At 46.6% G+C, this 24,279-nt stretch overlaps 1 long non-coding RNA gene across 1 annotated transcript in view; it reads left to right on the top strand.

The window, feature by feature from the left end:
* LOC118219034 overlaps positions 1-24,279 on the top strand; it is a 126,950-nt gene that overhangs the window by 66,145 nt on the left and 36,526 nt on the right. The window contains exon 3 of the long non-coding RNA XR_004763640.1: positions 5,921-6,050. This is a non-coding gene — a long non-coding RNA (uncharacterized LOC118219034). The remainder of the gene's footprint in view (positions 1-5,920; positions 6,051-24,279) is intronic.

The raw sequence follows: 24,279 nt of genomic DNA, 5'->3' as shown, positions 1-24,279 counted from the left end.
TCTCCCTCTCCCTCTCTCTCTCTCTCTCCAGTTATGCTGCTGCACTGAGATTGAAAGTGTGTTCCTCTGCATTCTGTGCAGTTGCTGACTAGTATCCAGAAACTCACTCTCAACTTTTTTAACACATACACGGTGTTGTCTCATACAAGTTTTAGAATTATGGATATCATTTTGTCCACCAAACCCCCCCCCCCCCCATTTTCAACTACAAAAAATATAACTATATAAAAACAATATGTTTTAACTTGGAGCTAAATGCTAAATGGTTTGTGTGTCTACTGAAACTGAATGTTCCTCATGCATGTTGTCGTGTGGTAAAGATAGCCATGTTGAATCTATGATTGCTAATTGTTGTTTTTTTTAATATGATTTAATATGCAGTTTTTTTGAAATGTAGAATAACGGAGTTGAACCGGCGGCTGTTTATAATGCGCGTTTGGAGTGCATTCTGGGATGCGCGTCTCTTGAAATGCTGATGTTTTCGGCGCCGGGGTCTTGGGACGGGCGGCGTTTACATTTCTCTGAGCTCGCTGTCAGCGGGGCTCCGCAATTACGTGCCACTTCAGCACTGATCTCCTCCTCCTCCTCCTCCTCCTCCTCTGCGCAGAACAAACCCCCCTCCACAAGAGCCTCCACCTTCAGATTACTGTCACATTTCATCTGTGTGTGTGTTTGTGTGTGTGTGTGTGAGAGAGAGAGAGAGAGAGAGAGTGTGTGTGTGTGTGTGAGAGAGAGAGTGTGTGTGTGTGAGAGAGAGAGAGAGTGTGTGCGTGTGTGTGTGTGAGAGAGAGAGTGTGTGTGTGTGAGAGAGAGAGAGAGAGAGAGAGAGAGAGTGTGTGTGTGTGTGTGTGTGAGAGAGAGAGTGCGTGTGTGTGTGTGTGCGTGCGTGTGTGTGTGTTTGTTTTCAGTTGTATGCAAAAAAAAAAAAAGGCCACTCCTGGTCAAAAGTGTATCTTACTGTGTTCTGGTCAGTGGAATCATGAACACTAGCCAGCACCAAGACATTTTGCCCAGAAACCTTTAGCTCCCCCAAGCCCTGAGGTGACCTGTGTTGGAGATCTCAGTCACACAGTGCACGCAAGGACACCCGCAAATGTTTCTCAGCTAGAAGAGTTCTGTGTGGAAAAAAGTGGGAAAAAGTTCCAAAATCAACTGAACAGAAACACCTCAGTGACTGCAGGAAATGCCTGGACGCTGTTATGGATCTGCCAGAGCAGGTGTTACTAAGTGTTACTAAGTACTTCCTGGCAGGGTGCCGAAACTTGTGCATTTGTCACATTCACTTCAGTTTATTATTTTGAATGCAACACATGCAAACAAACAGCGACAGTGCATTACAAAACTGTGTAAAGATTACCACGTTTAACTTTGTACAGAACTGTATACTATGCTCAGGTGGGGTCAGCTTCTGTTCACTTAGGAATCTGTCGTAACATACACTCTGGCCAGGGGTGGCAGGGACGTACAGCTTTGTGTGTGTGTGTGTGTGTGTATGAACTGTTTACATGGGTTTACAAAGTGCCTAATTTAGGTATGTTGCAATGGATATTTATTTTACATTTTATTAATAGACAGATATTTGTGGGCTACAGTGTTTGTAGGCTTGATTTCCTGACAGACACCTCATCCAGCTCATCATTGTGTTGATCTGAGTGTAGCTACCCACCCCCAAAGTGTTGGACATTCAAAGAGGCCTAGATTTCCTCTGTAGCCCCACGGGCTGGTGTGGAGTTTGTCACTTTTCTCTGTGATGTTGATGCTTGTCTGGTGTTCAGCTGTGAGTGCAAGAGCCACCCATTGGATACCAAACTCAGTGTTGCCATGGAGACCAAAATGTTGTTTCCATGGTGCAACAGTCCCTTGTAGGGATGTGTACACACATACTGTACAGCAAGAGAGCCATCTTCCATAAGGGGTGGGGGTTCTCTGAGTTTTCATGGGATTTTTAAAATATTTGCTGCTTGACTGCATTAGTATACCATTAGCAAAATTCAGTGAGCCCTCCTTTTCCTTTTCAAAGTTCTGTAGCGTTATCAAATTCTGAAACGCGGATGTCTAAATGGACAATTATGTAAATAAATACAGCAGCATGAGGCTATTTGCGCTGAGGCATTTAGTTTCTGACAGGTTACCCGCACCATTCACACAAATCAATTTCTCCACGTTGAGAGAATGCAGAGAGACAAACGCTCTTCATGACAATAAGCTGCGTGACCTTTAACAGGTTTATAAGGACAATCATGGCAATGTTTGCGCAGATAGCATTTTCTCTGAGTGTAAGCTGACAGTACTGACATTGACTTTCCCGAACCCCCCTGCCCCCAGTAATTACAGCTCGTTCCCCTCTGTCAGGTAAGATGAGCTGTGCGTTCATGTGAAACACCGTATAACTTCAGACCTGAAAAAGCCCCCAAACTATTATCAGTGTCATAAAGTCTTCATTGTTTCCTTTATGTAAAGGGAACTGAGGGCTCTGGGCAGAGGTCCTTCAGTCATGACCCTTATGGGAGCCTCTTCCCTGAAGCAGTTCTCACGCTCAGACGCTCGTGTCGGACGCACCAGTTTGGGTTTTTCCACCGTGAATAACGGGGAAAAAATTTATCCTCAACTTTGTTTTTTGGCGCCTGTCTTTCGTGGAACCGTGAACAAGATCATCGAACATACGGCTCCTGAAATGGAGAATTAAAAAAAAAAATTTTTTTTTTTTTTTTTTTTAAACGGCAAAGTGGCCTCTGCTGTGAGTTAACAGCGCTTCAGTCGTGTTTGATGGGTCGCTTAGTTCCGTCTGAGCAGTGGGTTACCCTCTAACCCCCTATACACCCCCCACCCCCATGCCACCCCCCACTTCCCTACTGATGCCGGCTGCTCTATTTAGGGATTTTTATTTTGGCAGATGCCCCGGAGTGTATCCGAGCTTCCCTCGGTCATCTCTTATGCATTCTGCCTTGTTAACAAGCGTGATAAATATTCATAGTTTTTTTTAAATTTTTATTTATTTTTTTTTTTTTAACCGAGGCGCTGCTGGATTTTGAGCGGAGACGGGGAAAGAAGAAATAATAATAAAGAACTTTTCTCTCACAATCACCAAAAAACTCCCCAGCTATCATTTCGCCAGTTGTTAATGATGAAGCCTGCGTGCACCCTATCATGTCACACTAAGCACGGTGATGCTCGAAGAAGCTGTGTTTTTTGGAGGGTGCTGGGGGGGGGGGGGGGTTGTACAGAGGTGCAGGTACTGGCCTTCATGGTTCCACAGCTGAACACGGCAGTGAGGCTGCTGTTTATTTCCTATTTCAGAATGAGAAACTGCACCTTGTCGTTCCACCGGTCTGGTTCACGGAGTTCTTGTTCTGGCGGTGATTTTTATGTGAATGAGATTCAGAGTCGGGTACGTAAATAAAACACTCTGCAAATCTCTGGCGGGGAAATTCTGCTTTAAGCAATTAGAATTGTTAAATAAATAAATGATGGTGTAATTATCTAAATAGGTTCGAATTTTGCATTAGATGCTAATTTTCCCAGCTGCAACATATTAAAGCTGGTCAAAAGGTTTTTATTGAATTTTTCTCACAAATATTCTGCCCAAGCTTTTGGTGTGAAGACACATTTAATGCAGGCAGAAGGGCCTCTCATTTGCATATATGTAAACTTTTATAGCACAGGAACAGAATATGTGTAAGAATTAACAAATACATTGATAGCAAACAGCTGTGCCATTATTTGAATCTCAAGAACATTTACTTTGCTGGTCTATCTAATAGTAAATTGAATGCAGTTTCTTATATTATGCCAGTGCTGCCATGATTCCGTGGAAGAAGCTTTTCGTGCTGGCAGATGTCAAAAGTAAAGAAAAAGTTATTCACCTTATGACCTCTATGGCCCGGTTGGATTTTGTTCTCCACTGTTAATTGCTGAGAAGTGAGAGGAGTGCTGGTCCCTGAGAAAGGTGGAAAGGTGGAAAGGTGGAAGACATTGACAGGAGGAGCGCTGTTTTATTTGCCATGGTTTCCATTTCAAGCTTACAACATCCTCTGTGCTCATTTTAGTTGTGGAGGATGCGGCAATATTCCATTATTTTCTTCACATGCAAGAGCTGTAGAACCACAGACAGATACACACACAGAGTTGGAGGATCACAGACAGATCCACTCACAGAGCTGCAGAACCACAGACAGATACACACACACAGCTGCAGGACCACAGACAGATCTACTTACAGAGTTGCAGGATCACAGACAGATCCACTCACAGAGCTGCAGAACCACAGACAGATACACACACACAGCTGCAGGACCACAGACAGATCTACTCACAGAGCTGGAGGATCACAGACAGATCCACTCACAGAGCTGCAGAACCACAGACAGATACACACACACAGCTGCAGGACCACAGACAGATCTACTCACAGAGTTGCAGGATCACAGACAGATCCACTCACAGAGCTGCAGAACCACAGACAGATACACACACACAGCTGCAGGACCACAGACAGATCCACTCACAGAGCTGCAGAACCACAGACAGATACACACACACAGCCTCAGGACCACAAGCAGATCTACTCACAGAGTTGCAGGACCACAGACAGCTCCACTCACAGAGTTGCAGGACCACAGACAGCCCGTCTGTGATACTTGGGTGTGCTCAGCTCAGATGCTCTGCTCCAAGCTTACTGTGTGTCCCAAAAGCTTGTCTAGAAACAGAGGCTGACAGGCTATTTTCAGTGCCTGAGCATATCAGGGCTGCAGTCTTCCCAGGTTCAAGTCATCTTTAAAGATATATTTTTAAACAGTATGTGATCATTAAAAAAAAAAAAAAATTCTTTATTATGCAGTTTTTACATTGCTTGTTTCACAAATTTTACTTAAGTTCTAAGTGCATTTTTAACGTCCTCTTGTTTTAGATTGATAGTTTTGTTTTCCGAACTTTGATTTAAGGTGCTTGAACGGAACACTTGAACCCCTTGAGCTCTCCGCAATTACATTATTATTATTATTTAATTATTTTTTGTGTGCATGTATTGTTTATTGTTATTAGTATTATGCAGTTAGTGCTTAAGAGCTATTTAGCTGCTCCGGATGCTTTTTAGGTAGAGTTATTGCTTTCTGAAGGCACTCCAGCATTGACTCTATACGAGATGCACTCCCGTGACCTTCACTACCTCTCTACCTCCTCTTCTATCACCGAGCAGCCCCATGCATCCCTGGTCTTGTAATTTTCCCCTGACAGCGGGGTGCATGGTAGACAGCGACGCACAGGCACCCCGTTGTCATGGAAGTCCAAGCGGCTTGTCATAGCGGCTCTATAAAGGCTTCCCGATATCGATTTTATTCTGGGAGAAATGCAGACATTTTCCTTTCCTGGCCTGTCTCTCTGACTCCGTGCCTCCCCATTTCACTTTCTCTTCTTCCCCCTTCCCTCTCTCCCCATTCCAACCTCTTTCTCTCTCTGTCTCTCTCTCTCTCGCTCTCTCTTTTTCTGTCTGTCTCTGTCTCTCTCTCACTCTGATCTCTCTTTGTCTCTGTGTGTCCCTCTCTTTCTCTCTAATTCAAATAAGCTTTATTGGCATAACATATGTATATATACATATTGCCAAAGCATGAGTACAACAAACAATAAACATGAACAGAATACAACTTTGTGTATGTGTGTGCACGCGCGCGCGCGTGTGTGTGTGTGTGTGTGTGTGAGTGTGTGTGTGTGTTAGCTTGTGAAATGTCATGTGTAAATGAGGTGAAACTGTGAATGTAACACTTAACAATAATTAAGAAAAGGATACATTGAAAATAAGGAGATTGTGTCATTGCTTGTGTGTTATTATTACTCTCTCTCTGCCTCCCTCTCTCTCTCTCTCTCTCTCTCTGATGTTGCTCAGTTGTACTCACCTGCTTGTCTTCATTCTCCTCCTCCTCTCCAGGTCGCTGCGCTACATGACAGAGTTGGGGCCCGAGCAGCAGCCCTGCACTTACCTGAGGAACTCCGACCTGTTCAAATCTCCCCAGCCCTGGTCACAGCCAGCCAGCATCAGTTAGGAGGTCTGGGCTGTGGTGAGTGCTTTTAAACAGGAAATCACAGAGCGCCTTCCTGCTTTTCCCCAAACCTAAATTTCGGCCTCTGCGCGTACTTTAACCTGCAATAAAACCTTTTTTTTTTTTTTTGGTGGCAAGTTTGCGAGAGCCAGATCTGGTGTCCCCGTCACTGCACTGGGGCATTGGGGTTTATTTGACCAGAGGGTCAAATTTTCATTACTATTAGTATATAAATCTCTACTTTCTAACCCTTTTACCTGTATATGCACTTATGTAATAATCGGCACAGGACTACATTTACCAGAACTACTATTTTTTATTTTTTTAAAGTTCATAACGTGATTCCCAATGAAGCTGCCTTATACACATCAATATTCACTTCACCAGACTGGTCAAGGACATCTGTTTGTCCTGTCCCAAAGAAACAGGTGTTCTGCAAAAATGCCTCATACTACCGAGCGAAGTGGTTACGTGGATTTTATCTGTAATTAGAAATGCAGAGCCATGGATTTAGATTTGAATTCTGCTCCCAGTGAATCGAGACGAATGTCTGTCCCTCCACTTTTATGATTTGCCAGGATGTTTAGTGGAGCTGCTAAGTATCTTTCAAATGTTTGTGGACTGGAAAACTCCAGCATAACAGGTGGGCCTGTGTAATTGATTTTTTAATTTATTTTTTTGTCAATGTCACCCCAACTGCTTCTGAGAAGATCAATCTGATGTAGAGGCTTTAGAGTTCTTCAGTTTGTGACATAATTGGGACATCACTGTGATTTACAATAATTGATTTCAGATCTGGTCTCAATCGTGATTTTATTTATATATATATATTTTTTTTTTTTTCGTTTTTGCACTGTCTTCGAATTGGGCGTGTGACATGAGGACCATAGAATTCTGACTTGCACACAGGTAACATCAAATGGAATCACTTCCTTACAGTTGTAGCTGTAAATGTGTGGAGAATCTGGAGATATTTCTCAAAATAATCACACTCATAAAAATATGCACTGAAAACATTCTGACCTGCTTTATTTGCAACAAGAGTCAGGAGTCCATCAGATACACCCATCTACTCTGCAGCAGGCTGGTAATGAGCTTGCAAAGACACATTTTTTTTTCTGGGCATGGCAAAATCTAAACTAAATAAGGTAATAATAATAATAATAATAATAACAATCATAATTAATGGCAACAACTGTTTGTACAGTACTTCGTATACATTTGCTGTAAGCCTCATACAGGGTTAATATCTGCCTGGATAGCCATTGCTCATTGTAATTACCCTGTCCTTTGGCAGAAAAACTACATTGATATAAACATATAATTGAGCCAATATCCACCCTAAGCTTAATTTACTTGCTGTATTAAAGATGTTTTAACAGAATGTTCTTTTCTTTGCAACGTGGCCATTTACGAGATGTCTCAAAAACCTAGATCATTTTAATTTTTGTAATTTTTAGCCAAATTGCAAAGCCTAAGAGAAATCGAGAATCGTTAGCCTTTGAATTAAATCAGATATTGATTTCCTTCTAAATTCAGACAGATGAGCTTTTAAACTGTGTTGCTTCAGCAAAGTGGAAAATGAACTTTTGCAGGATTTTTCCTCTCATCGCTGGTGAGGTAAGTGACTCCAGACAGCGCCAATTACAAGATTGGCAGCCTTTAACTGTTTTTACTGAGACTGTCAAAATGATTCTACCGTATTTGTAATAGTGAGTCCCTCTGAATAAGGATACTGAAGCTGTGTGCGCTGACAGCCCTTCTTTCAGTTTAACATCACAGCGCTATTAAATAATCAGCCAGGGTGGGAAGTCAGAAATGACAGGGTTTCCAGCTCCATTCCAAAAAAAAAACAAAAAACAACTTTTTCATGGAGAGTAGTTCTGTATTTTCTTTTATTTCTCACTGAATGTCAAACCGTTGATTATCAGCGCTGTTCCTCAGTTATGGTCCATAAAGAAACACATCAGCGTTCCCCCCCAAACTTCAAATTGGCTGAGTTCAGGACAAACAGGACTCCACAAACTTTTATCAAACGGTGCCATTTTTTTCAATCGTCTGGTTGCAGGGCACTGTTACCTCCACGCAAAGAGATTGGACTACAACTGAGGTGCCCTCAATTATTACAGGTCTCATTCACTGCTTCTGGTTACTCCCTGGCGCACACACACCAAATGGAGCAAATCCCTCCCTAAGAGCGTTACACACGTTTGTGAGTTCGGTGTCCAAGGCAGACGCAACAAAATGGTGTTCCTCATTAAAAAGCGCAGCTGATCTAGGTGGCTCCTGATGACGTGAGACTAGCTGCGTCTGAATCAGCACTCGCCGTGGCAACAGTGTTCCTGCAGACAGGGTGACTGTCAAACAGGAACTGCGGAGTAATGGTTATATCACAGCACTGCGGAGGAAGTCGGAGCAGACGCTCTTTGATGACGTTTCCCACGGCTCAACCAGTTTTTTTACCCCGAGTCTTAGTATGTTAGATGCTTGAAGAAGAAAGTCTGTTGGATTGCTAATCGTCGTCGTCGTCGTCATCATCAAAGTTTAATTACAGTTATAATGTCTGGTTCATGTTTGACATCAACCTTCTCTTTTACCTTTAGTTTTGTCTAGTTGGTGGGTGGGTGGGTGTTGGGGTGGGTGCAGAAAGTGGCATGGACAGGTGGAAGGACATTGGGTTAGTTTTTCTTTAGTAGAACTGTTTTCGAATTATACTATCTGTGAATAAACATGAAGCTGTAGCTCACCATATTTAGTTTCTCTGGTGGCCATTAATGGTTAGGCCTCCTAAACACTCAACTAAATAGCTTTATTATATTGCCACCATTTCTGGTGAGATACTGGGCCTCGCAAGTAACGCTTCGTAATAGAACTGCAACCTCCTTTAAATGAACACTGAATTATCCTGTAAAATTTAGCTTAGCTGGCTCCTTGTTAAAATGGACCCTGTGAATTTATACCCGGTTTTACTATTTCTAGGCAGATTTCCAGCGTTTTTTTCTTAAAAACTAAGAGAGGGCAATGGCCCGCAGGCAAGGGGTGCTACAGGTTCCAGGAAGGGTCCAGCACACAAAATGCCTTTTGAAAGTCTTTGAAAGGCCAGTCAAAACTTTTGATACATCCAGGTGCTTGTCTGTTTCAGTTGACTTGTGAATATAATTTAAACGGTTCACCAGCAGACCATCCTATCTGCTGCTGGGTCTGTACTACCGTGGACATGTAGCTGATCAAATCACGTGACAGTATTAATCTGCAGCGTTTCTCTACTGTAGAGAGTAGGGTCAGGGTTAGGATTAGATTAAGGCGCTGATGGGAGGCCGGGATTTGACAGTTGATAGATTTGAACAAGGACATGCCTGTGCTGTTGTCACCCGACAGGGGAGCTTACGCAGGCGAAGACGAAGTCGAGACAAAGAACTGGTCCAGTCAGAAAACTTTTGCGATCGCATCAAGCGCTCAAGACTTAAGTATCGTGGTTCACTCTAAATCACTGTACGGACGTGCTGTGCAACCGTAAATTGAATGTAAACGTATTCTGCTAGCGATGTGATTGGCACAGAATGAATAGCGATGAGCAGATATATGCTCGTTTCTTTTAATCCGATCTCTTTGGAGAAGATTTAGAGTCAAGACGACCGCCGCTTTCTATTTAGTTGCGCTCTCTGACCTTCCAGGATTAATTTCACGGTTGCCGAAACGATCGGCGCGTTAACTCTGCCTAATTACGTGCTTAGCCTAATTGATTGCATTGCGTTTGTTGAGCGTGTACTTCGTAGGTGTTGCTGATTTCCTCTTGCATACTTTTTTTGATGGGTGTTTAACACCACTGTGGGAAGGTGCGATTTTTCAAGGTCATGTGTTTTGGCTACAAAGAGATGTGTTCTATTTCTGTAATGTAGGATCATGTACATATCATATAGTTTTCTAATTGGTTTGGCACAAGCTGATGCTTCCTGTGATTTAACACACCTTTATTTTAATTATGAATTCATCCCACACAGTCTGAATGAAATCGTAACAATATTTTTTTGCATGGGGGTTTGCTTTATTTGACCTTTTTAAGGTTTCTGGAATATCTTTTCAGAATTCTGAGTCAGTGTTCTAGAACTCCATTGCAGCATTAGAATGTTAATTTAAGAACATTCCAATCGCAGGTTTATCTTACACCTTAACGGGTTAAGTTGTATTTCTGACTTGCTAAAAAATACAGTGGCCACTGGACATCTGTGCATATTTCTGAGGATAAATTAGTTTACATTTTGGAAGTCACCTTGCTGTTGCGTTAGCAACTTAAGTGAGCGCCACAGCTTCTGAAAAATATTTGATCTCGAGGCATTAAGTACGCAATTGATTGCATTTCCAGAATAAAGAACTGCTGTTGAGGGAACGGTGGGGCTTTTGTGGGCCACCTTATCTGGTAAGGAAGGTAATTGTGATGCTGCTTTGTGCTCAGCAGTTAAACATTCTGAGGGGTAAGAGTTTCAGGTGTATTATTTGAAAATGAGCCATTGGCTGTTTGCTGGGTCTTCTTGGTTTGTGTCAGTTTTCAGTACGTGTCTTGGTTTTCTATACAGTTTGTCTTTTTAGGTTGCACTGCTGGCAAAGATAAGGATTGCGTCGTTCACAAATATATTTTCTCAGTAGTTTTTATTTTATTTTATTGTGCATCCATTTTCTGCAGCATTTAAGTATTAGATGAATAAGTATATGTATTTCCAGATAGGCTATCATATCAACTCTGTTAGTGCAAGTTTGTAGAAAAGTGTGTGTGTACATGCTCGAGCTCGAATTATGTCCCACTGGACACACAATCATAAATCATGCCATAATGTGTCTCTCTTCCCTGTCACTTTGAAGTTTCACTTTGCTTTCCTTGTTAAGCCTAAGCTTGTCTCTTAGCAACAAGTTCATAGCCGCACACAGCATATAAAACGCTTAATTGGGATGACACGCAGTCACATTCTTGTCTCAACAAACAGGACCGTGGTTTATATTATGAGCTTAATCCCTTAAATATATGGACGTGTGGGGGAGGGTCTGGGATGAATATAGTGTATTTTTCTATGTAGGGGTGTGGCGGTGGGAATTTTTCTATGGGGGGGGCATTGGGGGGGTGTGGGGGGGGGGGCAGTGGTAGAATATTTGAAAAGTGGGTCAACTCAGGGCGCAGTATGCTTTTGCTGATGTAGCACTTCCCTCAACGCTGGCTGTCCCCGCGTGAACCAGCATCATCCGCAGTCCGGCGGATAATGTAGGCCTGTTTTAGCAGGCTCGTTATTCGCTCATTAGCTTATGCTCTCACAAGATGGCTTCACCATTAAGGAACGCGTCTGCATTGCCGCGGGCTCACTGCCGGGTCAATCCGGCGAAGGCGCGGTTTGCTTCGCGTCCGCGTCGACGGCGAGCCGTTCGCACTCCAGCCCGGGAGCTCTGTCGATATCGGCGGACCGCTGAGCGGTGTTTCCTGCGGAGAAAGTGCTGAGTGCGCAGGTGTGTAACCGGGGTTCTCCGCATTGGTGATTACACAGAGCCCTCCCATACCTGGGCCTTTAGCGTGTCAGCTTCATGTAAAATGAATTAAAGGGGCGTCAATGGTGGCGTGGAGAGGTTTTCAGGCAATGGTTTTGAATGATGGAGACATTTTGACTGCATAAGACTTATTGTGTCGGATCGTACCTGACTGGCTGTGTGGAACTGGAAGTATACAGTAAAACAAAAATGATTATTACTGTTTATTATTTTTCTATTACTGATTTGAAATATAATTATGAACCATTATTGAAACACATTATGAAACGATGCTTGAAATACTGGTGGGATAGCACATGGAAGCATATTTTAATTAAACCAAGCAAGTGGTCTTTTGGGACGAATACTGCAGCATGTGGTTGTTTTAACTTAATAAGAACATATTGGAAGATTTTGGGCAAATGCTGATTAAGTGTTGTGGTCACATATTGTGAGTTTTTTTATTAAGTGTAGTCTAGCTGTTCTGCATTCTTAATTGTGTGCGTGTGTGTTGGGCAGCTCTTTTTAAGAGCTGTCCAAATGGCTCTTAAAAGGCACGCAGGCCAGCACTGCAGGCGAGTGAAGCCCACAGTGGATGCGGTCGGATACGCTGAGGAGTTATTAGTCCCTGGGGGGGAGCTGTTTGTCACCACTTAGTATTATCTCATTGCCCACAATTTGTCTTGCCAGTATACGTGTCGGAGTGGTCATCGTAATTAAAGCTTAATAATTTTACAGGGCACAGCCAGATAAACTCAAGTCCCGCGTGGGGGAGAGTTGTGCTGACGGCAGAGAGCAGGAGAGGGGTGGCCCAGGGCGCCCTGGTTAATTAGCCTTTTTTTTTAATCCCAGAAGGGCTGTCCCGGTCAGCGTCCGTTTGCACGGTTCGAGTCGACGCCGCGGCAACGTTTAACCCTCGCCTACCGCTAAGCAAGCGGGACGGTCGCTCGAGCTCGACCGCGAGCCCAGTGACCTTGCAAGTCCCTTGGAACCGACGCCCCCCCCCCTTCCTCAAAAGAAGCGCTGAAAGAGAGAAGGACCCGGAAGCCCCTGAGCTGTGCGGAGTGTTTGAGGGCGAGCGCGCTGCGGTGGGTGAGCCCAAGAAATGAGAAAAGATACGTGGTTTTTTTTGTTGTTAAAATTTATTAATAACAGCCAAACTTACACAACAACTGCTGTCTTTGAATTCTTTTTTTTTCTCATCAATGGAACATATTTTCATTTGATTCTCAGCTGAAAGAAAATTGCCATCCAAACAGTTCCTCCCCCTGCCAAACAACCTTAACTTATCTTGGCAGGGACAAATGGCTCCCGTTTCCTCTTGGATTTCTCAAGGTTTCCAACCAACAGAAGGATTTAACGAGGAACTTTCCAGGTGATAATTAATCCTTGGCAGCGTGTTATGCCCCAAGGATACGGTTGTGGCCATGAAGCCGGGTCTGCTTTGTTCTTCATGTTGAACACTCTCCAGCTCTTTATGGAGTCTTATTCCGAACCTTTTTCTCCAAAAATATGTCTCTTACATTCTCTCCCCCCCCTTAGAATCATGTTTTCCTCCACAATGATGAACCATGAGATGGACAGTTAACCTAGCCAGTGGTGCACTTCAGAGAACCCTCATCTTAGTTTAGCTTTCGGCAGCCATGGTGGGTAGAGCACCTTCTCAGCTGTCATGACGTATTTCTTTTGGGGGGTGGGGGGGGAGAACTGAATATTACAGGTTCATCGCAGCACCAGGCTGTGAAAAGAGAAACCGCCAACAGTGAAGCCAGAAGACAGTGAGTATAAAATGGTAGGACAGCGTGAACTTAATTAATCAGAATTCCCTTCTTCAGCTAAAGCAGGGCCTGTGTTGGTCCAACATGCAGGTGGAGGCAATTAGGCCATCAGCAGCTCATCAGGGTGTGGCACCAAATCAGCGGGGAGTGACAGAGGCACAGGGTCAGCAGTAGGGGTAGCAAAGTCGCCGTTACATAACTGTGATCACAGGATGAGTACGTTTTTGTAGCCTAAATCTGTAGCCTGCTCTTTTGTGAGTGCGTGCGTGCGTGCGTGCGTGCGTGCGTGGGTGCTTGGGTGTGGCTTTACGGTTATAGCAGACCAGCAGCTGAGCACAGGAATGGACAAGGGCTCTCAATGGCAAGAGTGTACAAACTAATGAAAGGGGCCTGAACTCCAACGTATGTCTGGGTCTTCAAACAAACGGGGTTATGCAAGTATTGACTTGCTTACGTAGGCCCGTCATCCCCCACTAAGCACAGGCCCTCCACACGCCCCCCCCCCCCCCCGCTGCACCTGGTTTTGGACAAAGTTCTCCAGGTCATTCCACCCCATCTTGGTCACCTTCACCTGTGCATGAAGGAGATTCGTTTGTTGAAGTTCTCTTTCCTTTGAGTCATGTTTTCCTCCGCAACGATGAACCATGAGATGGACAGTAAATCGAGCCAGTGGCGCACCAGGTTGCGAACACAGAAACCGCCAACCGTTAAGCCAGAAAACAGTGTGTCTCAAGCGTCACCTCGACAGATGAGAATGTCCTTCTTCAGCTAAAGCAGGGCCAGTGTTGGACCAAAGGCAGGTGGAGGCAATTAGGCCATCAGCAGCTGATCAGGGTGTGGCACCAAATCAGCGGGGAGTGACAGAGGCACAGGGTCAGCAGTAGGGGTAGCAAAGTCGCCGTTACATAACTGTGATCACAGGATGAGTACGTTTTTGTAGCCTAAATCTGTAGCCTGCTCTTTTGTGAGTGCGTGCGTGCGTGCGTGCGTGCGTGGGTGCTTGGGTGTGGCTTTAAGGTTATAGCAGACCAGCAGCTGAGCACAGGAATGGACAAGGGCTCTCAATGGCAAGAGTGTACAAACTAATGAAAGGGGCCTGAACTCCAACGTATGTCTGGGTCTTCAAACAAACGGGGTTATGCAAGTATTGACTTGCTTACGTAGGCCCGTCATCCCCCACTAAGCACAGGCCATCCACAAGCCCCCCCCCCCCCGCTGCACCTGGTTTTGGACAAAGTTCTCCAGGTCATTCCACCCCATCTTGGTCACCTTCACCTGTGCATGAAGGAGATTCGTTTGTTGAAGTTCTCTTTGCTTTGAATGATGTTTTCCTCCGCAACGATGAACCATGAGATGGACAGTTAATCGAGCCAGTGGCGCACCAGGTTGCGAACACAGAAACCGCCAACCGTTAAGCCAGAAAACAGTGTGTCTCAAGCGTCACCTCGACAGATGAGAATGTCCTTCTTCAGCTAAAGCAGGGCCAGTGTTGGACCAAAGGCAGGTGGAGGCAATTAGGCCATCAGCAGCTGATCAGGGTGTGGCACCAAATCAGCGGGGAGTGACAGAGGCACAGGGTCAGCAGTAGGGGTAGCAAAGTCGCCGTTACATAACTGTGATCACAGGATGAGTACGTTTTTGTAGCCTAAATCTGTAGCCTGCTCTTTTGTGAGTGCGTGCGTGCGTGCGTGCGTGGGTGCTTGGGTGTGGCTTTAAGGTTATAGCAGACCAGCAGCTGAGCACAGGAATGGACAAGGGCTCTCAATGGCAAGAGTGTACAAACTAATGAAAGGGGCCTGAACTCCAACGTATGTCTGGGTCTTCAAACAAACGGGGTTATGCAAGTATTGACTTGCTTACGTAGGCCCGTCATCCCCCACTAAGCACAGGCCATCCACAAGCCACCCCCCCCCCCCCCGCTGCACCTGGTTTTGGACAAAGTTCTCCAGGTCATTCCACCCCATCTTGGTCACCTTCACCTGTGCATGAAGGAGATTCGTTTGTTGAAGTTCTCTTTCCTTTGAGTCATGTTTTCCTCCGCAACGATGAACCATGAGATGGACAGTAAATCGAGCCAGTGGCGCACCAGGTTGCGAACACAGAAACCGCCAACCGTTAAGCCAGAAAACAGTGTGTCTCAAGCGTCACCATCGACAGATGAGAATGTCCTTCTTCAGCTAAAGCAGGGCCAGTGTTGGACCAAAGGCAGGTGGAGGCAATTAGGCCATCAGCAGCTGATCAGGGTGTGGCACCAAATCAGCGGGGAGTGACAGAGGCACAGGGTCAGCAGTAGGGGTAGCAAAGTCGCCGTTACATAACTGTGATCACAGGATGAGTACGTTTTTGTAGCCTAAATCTGTAGCCTGCTCTTTTGTGAGTGCGTGCGTGCGTGCGTGCGTGCGTGGGTGCTTGGGTGTGTCTTTAAGGTTATAGCAGACCAGCAGCTGAGCACAGGAATGGACAAGGGCTCTCAATGGCAAGAGTGTACAAACTAATGAAAGGGGCCTGAACTCCAACGTATGTCTGGGTCTTCAAACAAACGGGGTTATGCAAGTATTGACTTGCTTACGTAGGCCCGTCATCCCCCACTAAGCACAGGCCATCCACAAGCCACCCCCCCCCCCCCGCTGCACCTGGTTTTGGACAAAGTTCTCCAGGTCATTCCACCCCATCTTGGTCACCTTCACCTGTGCATGAAGGAGATTCGTTTGTTGAAGTTCTCTTTCCTTTGAGTCATGTTTTCCTCCGCAACGATGAACCATGAGATGGACAGTAAATCGAGCCAGTGGCGCACCAGGTTGCGAACACAGAAACCGCCAACCGTTAAGCCAGAAAACAGTGTGTCTCAAGCGTCACCTCGACAGATGAGAATGTCCTTCTTCAGCTAAAGCAGGGCCAGTGTTGGACCAAAGGCAGGTGGAGGCAATTAGGCCATCAGCAGCTGATCAGGGTGTGGCACCAAATCAGCGGGGAGTGACAGAGGCACAGGGTCAGCAGTAGGGGTAGCAAAGTCGCCGTTACATAACTGTGATCACAGGATGAGTACGTTTTTGTAGCCTAAATCTGTAGCCTGCTCTTTTGTGAGTGCGTGCGTGCGTGCGTGCGTGCGTGGGTGCTTGGGTGTGTCTTTAAGGTTATAGCAGACCAGCAGCTGAGCACAGGAATGGACAAGGGCTCTCAATGGCAAGAGTGTACAAACTAATGAAAGGGGCCTGAACTCCAACGTATGTCTGGGTCTTCAAACAAACGGGGTTATGCAAGTATTGACTTGCTTACGTAGGCCCGTCATCCCCCACTAAGCACAGGCCATCCACAAGCCCCCCCCCCCCCCCCCCCCCCGCTGCACCTGGTTTTGGACAAAGTTCTCCAGGTCATTCCACCCCATCTTGGTCACCTTCACCTGTGCATGAAGGAGATTCGTTTGTTGAAGTTCTCTTTCCTTTGAGTCATGTTTTCCTCCGCAACGATGAACCATGAGATGGACAGTAAATCGAGCCAGTGGCGCACCAGGTTGCGAACACAGAAACCGCCAACCGTTAAGCCAGAAAACAGTGTGTCTCAAGCGTCACCTCGACAGATGAGAATGTCCTTCTTCAGCTAAAGCAGGGCCAGTGTTGGACCAAAGGCAGGTGGAGGCAATTAGGCCATCAGCAGCTGATCAGGGTGTGGCACCAAATCAGCGGGGAGTGACAGAGGCACAGGGTCAGCAGTAGGGGTAGCAAAGTCGCCGTTACATAACTGTGATCACAGGATGAGTACGTTTTTGTAGCCTAAATCTGTAGCCTGCTCTTTTGTGAGTGCGTGCGTGCGTGCGTGCGTGCGTGGGTGCTTGGGTGTGTCTTTAAGGTTATAGCAGACCAGCAGCTGAGCACAGGAATGGACAAGGGCTCTCAATGGCAAGAGTGTACAAACTAATGAAAGGGGCCTGAACTCCAACGTATGTCTGGGTCTTCAAACAACCGGGGTTATGCAAGTATTGACTTGCTTACGTAGGCCCGTCATCCCCCACTAAGCACAGGCCATCCACAAGTGCCCCCCCCCCCCCCCCCCGCTGCACCTGGTTTTGGACAAAGTTCTCCAGGTCATTCCACCCCATCTTGGTCACCTTCACCTGTGCATGAAGGAGATTCGTTTGTTGAAGTTCTCTTTGCTTTGAATGATGTTTTCCTCCGCAACGATGAACCATGAGATGGACAGTTAATCGAGCCAGTGGCGCACCAGGTTGCGAACACAGAAACCGCCAACCGTTAAGCCAGAAAACAGTGTGTCTCAAGCGTCACCTCGACAGATGAGAATGTCCTTCTTCAGCTAAAGCAGGGCCAGTGTTGGACCAAAGGCAGGTGGAGGCAATTAGGCCATCAGCAGCTGATCAGGGTGTGGCACCAAATCAGCGGGGAGTGACAGAGGCACAGGGTCAGCAGTAGGGGTAGCAAAGTCGCCGTTACATAACTGTGATCACAGGATGAGTACGTTTTTGTAGCCTAAATCTGTAGCCTGCTCTTTTGTGAGTGCGTGCGTGCGTTGGTTGGTTATGGGTTTAAGGTAACAGCAGTCCAGCAGCTGAGCAGAGGAATGGACTTGGGCTCTCAATGGCAAGAGTGTAAAAACTAATGAAAGGGGCCTGAATTCCAATGTGTAGTCCTTTATGTGTCGTCCTCAAGATGTGTCTGTACAGATGAGATACCCATAATGCATTTTGTTTATCATCACCGACCCACGAATGTGATTGCCAGCTATTTTCTGTGTATGCCAACATGTGCAAAAGACAACTTGTAAGTATTACAATTTGGAAACTGATAACTTTTTTGGCGTTTTGTCAAAGAACTGTAAATTGCCAAAACAAAGGGGGATAATTCAATTCTCTGCCGCAACCACAATATGATGCGATGTGACAGCGGTCTGATCATCTGACATAGGGACACCCTCTCTACCATGCCTGTTTGCCTGTACATGTTTACTACCCTGAGCGGGGAACTCCCAATTTGTTATTAATTAGATGGCTAAGAGTGCACAATAATTAAATATACCTGTTTTTAGATTAAATAATTTGGGGGCACAGGTTACACCTCGTGTGGGTAGGATGCTACGCCCTTTGCCATTTGGAGCCCAAGATTGTTTTTCTGCTTCACTGTTGCCTAAAACTTCTAAATGACTCATTTGTGAAGAAAAAAAAAAAAAATGATAATTCACAACACAACATTACAAACCAATGTAATGGCAATGTAATTCTTCTTCTATGTGTAGAAGAAGAAAAAGCAGGCTAACCACATCATCTCAAGAACTGAAATACTTGGCGCGATGAAAACTGAAGCAGGCTGTGTCACTTGTAATGCGTCTCACCTTCCCCTCCTGTGAAAAACTCCAGTTCTGCACAGCAAAATATTTAAAAATCTGGCGCGAGCGTAACGGCCACCGTGGCCTAGTGGTGTCGTCTTCGGTTCGCGATGCAGCGCGTTCAGGGTTCGAGCCTTGTTCTTGGCCTCTTTTTCGCTTGCGGTTCTCTGTTCTCATCTTCCTCTACCATCTGAAACGTCTCTGCCTCGGCTCGATTGCGGGTGGCGCGATGGTACTGTCGCCGTCTTTGGAACCCAAGCTTCGGTGTTCAAATCTCGCGTCTACTTTAGATATTCTTGTGTTGTTGGGTTCTCATCTTCTGTTACCCGATGCAGCACCCTTGGTTCTGTTGCCTGACTGGTGGCGTAGCGGTACTGTCGATGTCTTTGAATGCGAAGCTCGTGAGTTCGATCCCGCGTGTTCCATTTGGTTTTTCTTGGGCCTCTTTGGTCTCACTGGTTCTTCTACCCTCTGCAGCCCTGGAGCCAGAGGTCGGCAGTGGCTCAGCGGGTAAGTGTGCCGGTCTCGGAAATTCTGAAATTGTGGGTTCAAGCCCCACTCCTGCAACGTGCCTTTGTCTAATCCCTGTTTCTCATCCACAGGTCCTGATGCGTGAGCAGATCCAGACGGTGTCCCAGAGGGTGTGGCGGCGGCGGCGGCGGCAGCGGAGGCGGAGAGGTAAGTTGGGGGGGAGGGGTAGACGGGGGGCGCTGGCCCCCCGGAGGCGTGGAGGAGGAACGGTGGGGGGTGCTGGAGCAGGGGGGAAGAGAGAGGGGGAGTATTAGTTTGCTGGCTGGCCGGGCCGGCCCCCCTATATTATATAATTTTTATATATAGGGGGGCCGGCCCGGCCAGCAAACTAAGACTCCCCCCTCTCTCTTCCCCCCTGCTCCAACACCCCCACCGTTCCTCCTCCACTCCTCCGGGGGGCCAGCGCCCCCCTTCTACCCCTCCCCCCCAACTTACCTCTCCGCCTCCGCTGCCGCCGCCGCCACACCCTCTCGGACACCGTCTGGATCTGCTCACGCATCAGGACCTGTGGATGAGAAACAGGGATTAGACAAAGGCACATTGCAGGAGTGGGGCTTGAACCCACAATTTCAGAATTTCAGAATTTCTGAGACCGGCACACTTACCCGCTGAGCCACTCCAGCACCCAAGCTACCCACCTCTTATTCAGCATTATAAAGCGTACAGTGTGAAACATCCAAGACAAACATAAAGGGGACCCGGGAATCGAACCGGGAACCTTGGCATTGAAAGACAACGACGATACCGTTGCGCCACCTACATCGTCGTAGACACACGGCTGCTTCAGAGGGTAGAAGAAGATGAGATCACAGACACCCAAGACACACCTGAATGAGATGCAGGAAACGAACACAGAACACAGAAACGCTTTCAGGTGCGCATGATGGTGATTAGACATTCCTTGGGGCGGGCGCGGTCTGGAGCCTATCCAAGCATGCAGTGAGTGAGATGCAGGATTGTACTCTCAACAGGTCTCCGATCCATTGCAAGGCAGGCCCGCACACCACTTAAGTTTCACTTAACCACCGTGCCGTCCCAAACATGTTTATTTCAAAGTGACACACAACAATATAAAATGCATACAAATAGTCATTAGGCACTGGGTGTGATAGGAGTGGACCAAAGTTGAGCCTAAAGAAGACTACTCAGACCAGGGATTCATTTCAATCGCTTATTTTATCTATTTTATTGAGGCAGTGCTAGTCGAACACCTTAGATACAGGGTAATTGAAGGACAACATCTATGCTATTTCTAATTTTATTTTCACATCTGTCACGTTCCATGGGCGGAAATCATTGACAATAATGCAAAGAAATAACTTTACAATCTGATACTAGCCCAGTGACAGGTGATACAGCGGTGCAACGCGTCATTAGGTACTGATGTCACCTCAACAGACGCTTGATCGAGCAAGGATGTTCCATTTGCTTACTACAGCGATCTGTAACCCTGGTCTTGGAGAGCCACAGATTCTGCACTTAATTAATCAATTAGAGCAGTTGATTACACAGTTAGCTCACTTCACCTGGTTGCTTGGGTCTGAAACGGGTGCTGATTTTAGGGTGAAAACAAAAAAGCAGAAGAGCTTGTGGCTTTCCAGGACCAGGGTTACAGACCCCTGACCTAATACCTGTTCCCTCGATTCCTCCGTCCTCATATCTCAACCATGCATCTCCTGCTCATGTCCTCCATTAGCTGGAGCTATGCAGCAAGGAAGGGACACGAGGAAAAGAAGCAGGGATTTGAAAAATAAAAAAATGTTTGGAATGAACCCCTATAGTAGTTATTCTTACTCCCGAGGATAAACAAAATAATTCTAATCTGCAACCAAAACAAAAGCGCACATTAAAAAAAAAAAAAGAAACTGAACATTAGAGGTACATGGAAACGCCATAAAAGAAGCAGCACCAGATTAACACAGAAACCACCGACAGTTAAGCCATAAAACAGTCTGTCTGAAATGGTAGGACAGCCACAAATGTCTACTCGACAGATGAGAATTCCCTTCTCCAGCTACAGCAGGGCCAATGTTGGTCCAAAGGCAGGTGGGGGCAATTAGGCCATCAGCAACTGATCAGGGTGTGGCACCAAATCACCAGGGAGAGAGAAAGGCACAGGATCACCAGTAGGGGTAGCAACGTCACCAGTGCATAACAACTGTTACGATAGAATGAGTCTGAGTTCTTTGGTGTGTTTTAAAGCTGTAGCTCGCTCTTTGGCACGTGCGTGAATGCGTGTGTGGGTGCGTGGGTGCTTGGGTGTGGCTTTAAGGTTATAGCAGACCAGCAGCTGAGCACAGGAATGGACAAGGGCTCTCAATGGCAAGAGTGTACAAACTAATGAAAGGGGCCTGAACTCCAACGTGTGTCTGGGTCTTCAAACAAACGGGGATATGCAAGTACTGACTTGCTAACGTAGGCCTGTCATCCCCACTAAGCACAGGCCATCCATAAGTCCTCCCCACTGCATCTGATTCTGGGCCAACTTCTCCAGGTCATTCCACCTTATCTTGGTCACCTTCACCTGCGCATGAAGGAGATTTCTTTGCTTTGAATGATGTTTTCCTGCACAATGATGAACCATGCTCACTTCACCTGGTTGCTTGGGTCTGAAACGGGTACTGATTTGAGGGTGAAAACAAAAACCAGCAGAGATTGTGGCTTTTTAAGACCAGGGCCTGATTCCAACGTGTGTCTGGTTCTTCAAACAAAGGGGTTATGCAAGTACTGACTTGCTTACTTAGGCCTGTCATCCCCCACTAAGCAAAGGCCATCCATAAGTCCTCCCCACTGCATCTGATTCTGGGCCAGCTTCTCCAGGTCATTCCACCTTATCTTGGTCACCTTCACCTGCGCATGAAGGAGATACGTTTGTTGAAGTTCTCTTTGCTTTGAATGATGTTTTCCTCCGCAACGATGAACCATGAGATGGACAGTTAATCGAGCCAGCGGCGCACCAGGTTGCGAACACAGAAACCGCCAACCGTTAAGCCAGAAAACAGTCTGTCTCATGCGTCAACTCGACAGATGACAATTCCCTTCTTCAGCCAAAGCAGGGCCAATGTTGGTCCAAAGGCAGGTGGAGGCAATTAGGCCTTCAGCAGCTGATCAGGGTGTGGTACCAGATCACCAGGGACAGAGAGAGAGAGGCACAGGATCGCCAGTAGGGGTAGCAGTGTTTCTGTACATAACTGTGATCACTGGATGAGCATGGTTTCTTAGCCTAAATGTGTAACCTGCTCTTTTGTGAGTGCGTGCGTGCGTGCGTGCGTGCGTGCTTGGGTGTGGCTTTAAGGTTATAGCAGACCAGCAGCTGAGCACAGGAATGGACAAGGGCTCTCAATGGCAAGAGTGTACAAACTAATGAAAGGGGCCTGAACTCCAACGTATGTCTGGGTCTTCAAACAAACGGGGTTATGCAAGTATTGACTTGCTTACGTAGGCCCGTCATCCCCCACTAAGCACAGGCCATCCACAAGCCCCCCCCCCCCCCCCCCCCCCCCCCGCTGCACCTGGTTTTGGACAAAGTTCTCCAGGTCATTCCACCCCATCTTGGTCACCTTCACCTGTGCATGAAGGAGATTCGTTTGTTGAAGTTCTCTTTCCTTTGAGTCATGTTTCCTCCGCAACGATGAACCATGAGATGGACAGTAAATCGAGCCAGTGGCGCACCAGGTTGCGAACACAGAAACCGCCAACCGTTAAGCCAGAAAACAGTGTGTCTCAAGCGTCACCTCGACAGATGAGAATGTCCTTCTTCAGCTAAAGCAGGGCCAGTGTTGGACCAAAGGCAGGTGGAGGCAATTAGGCCATCAGCAGCTGATCAGGGTGTGGCACCAAATCAGCGGGGAGTGACAGAGGCACAGGGTCAGCAGTAGGGGTAGCAAAGTCGCCGTTACATAACTGTGATCACAGGATGAGTACGTTTTTGTAGCCTAAATCTGTAGCCTGCTCTTTTGTGAGTGCGTGCGTGCGTGCGTGCGTGCGTGGGTGCTTGGGTGTGTCTTTAAGGTTATAGCAGACCAGCAGCTGAGCACAGGAATGGACAAGGGCTCTCAATGGCAAGAGTGTACAAACTAATGAAAGGGGCCTGAACTCCAACGTATGTCTGGGTCTTCAAACAAACGGGGTTATGCAAGTATTGACTTGCTTACGTAGGCCCGTCATCCCCCACTAAGCACAGGCCATCCACAAGCCCCCCCCCCCCCCCCCCCCCCCCGCTGCACCTGGTTTTGGACAAAGTTCTCCAGGTCATTCCACCCCATCTTGGTCACCTTCACCTGTGCATGAAGGAGATTCGTTTGTTGAAGTTCTCTTTGCTTTGAATGATGTTTTCCTCCGCAACGATGAACCATGAGATGGACAGTTAATCGAGCCAGTGGCGCACCAGGTTGCGAACACAGAAACCGCCAACCGTTAAGCCAGAAAACAGTGTGTCTCAAGCGTCACCTCGACAGATGAGAATGTCCTTCTTCAGCTAAAGCAGGGCCAGTGTTGGACCAAAGGCAGGTGGAGGCAATTAGGCCATCAGCAGCTGATCAGGGTGTGGCACCAAATCAGCGGGGAGTGACAGAGGCACAGGGTCAGCAGTAGGGGTAGCAAAGTCGCCGTTACATAACTGTGATCACAGGATGAGTACGTTTTTGTAGCCTAAATCTGTAGCCTGCTCTTTTGTGAGTGCGTGCGTGCGTTGGTTGGTTATGGGTTTAAGGTAACAGCAGTCCAGCAGCTGAGCAGAGGAATGGACTTGGGCTCTCAATGGCAAGAGTGTAAAAACTAATGAAAGGGGCCTGAATTCCAATGTGTAGTCCTTTATGTGTCGTCCTCAAGATGTGTCTGTACAGATGAGATACCCATAATGCATTTTGTTTATCATCACCGACCCACGAATGTGATTGCCAGCTATTTTCTGTGTATGCCAACATGTGCAAAAGACAACTTGTAAGTATTACAATTTGGAAACTGATAACTTTTTTGGCGTTTTGTCAAAGAACTGTAAATTGCCAAAACAAAGGGGGATAATTCAATTCTCTGCCGCAACCACAATATGATGCGATGTGACAGCGGTCTGATCATCTGACATAGGGACACCCTCT

Source organism: Anguilla anguilla, chromosome 19, assembly GCF_013347855.1.
Source record: "Anguilla anguilla isolate fAngAng1 chromosome 19, fAngAng1.pri, whole genome shotgun sequence".
Lineage (NCBI taxonomy): Eukaryota > Metazoa > Chordata > Actinopteri > Anguilliformes > Anguillidae > Anguilla > Anguilla anguilla.
Note: the sequence above shows the minus strand (reverse complement) of the source record. Positions and strands in the feature narration are given on the sequence as shown.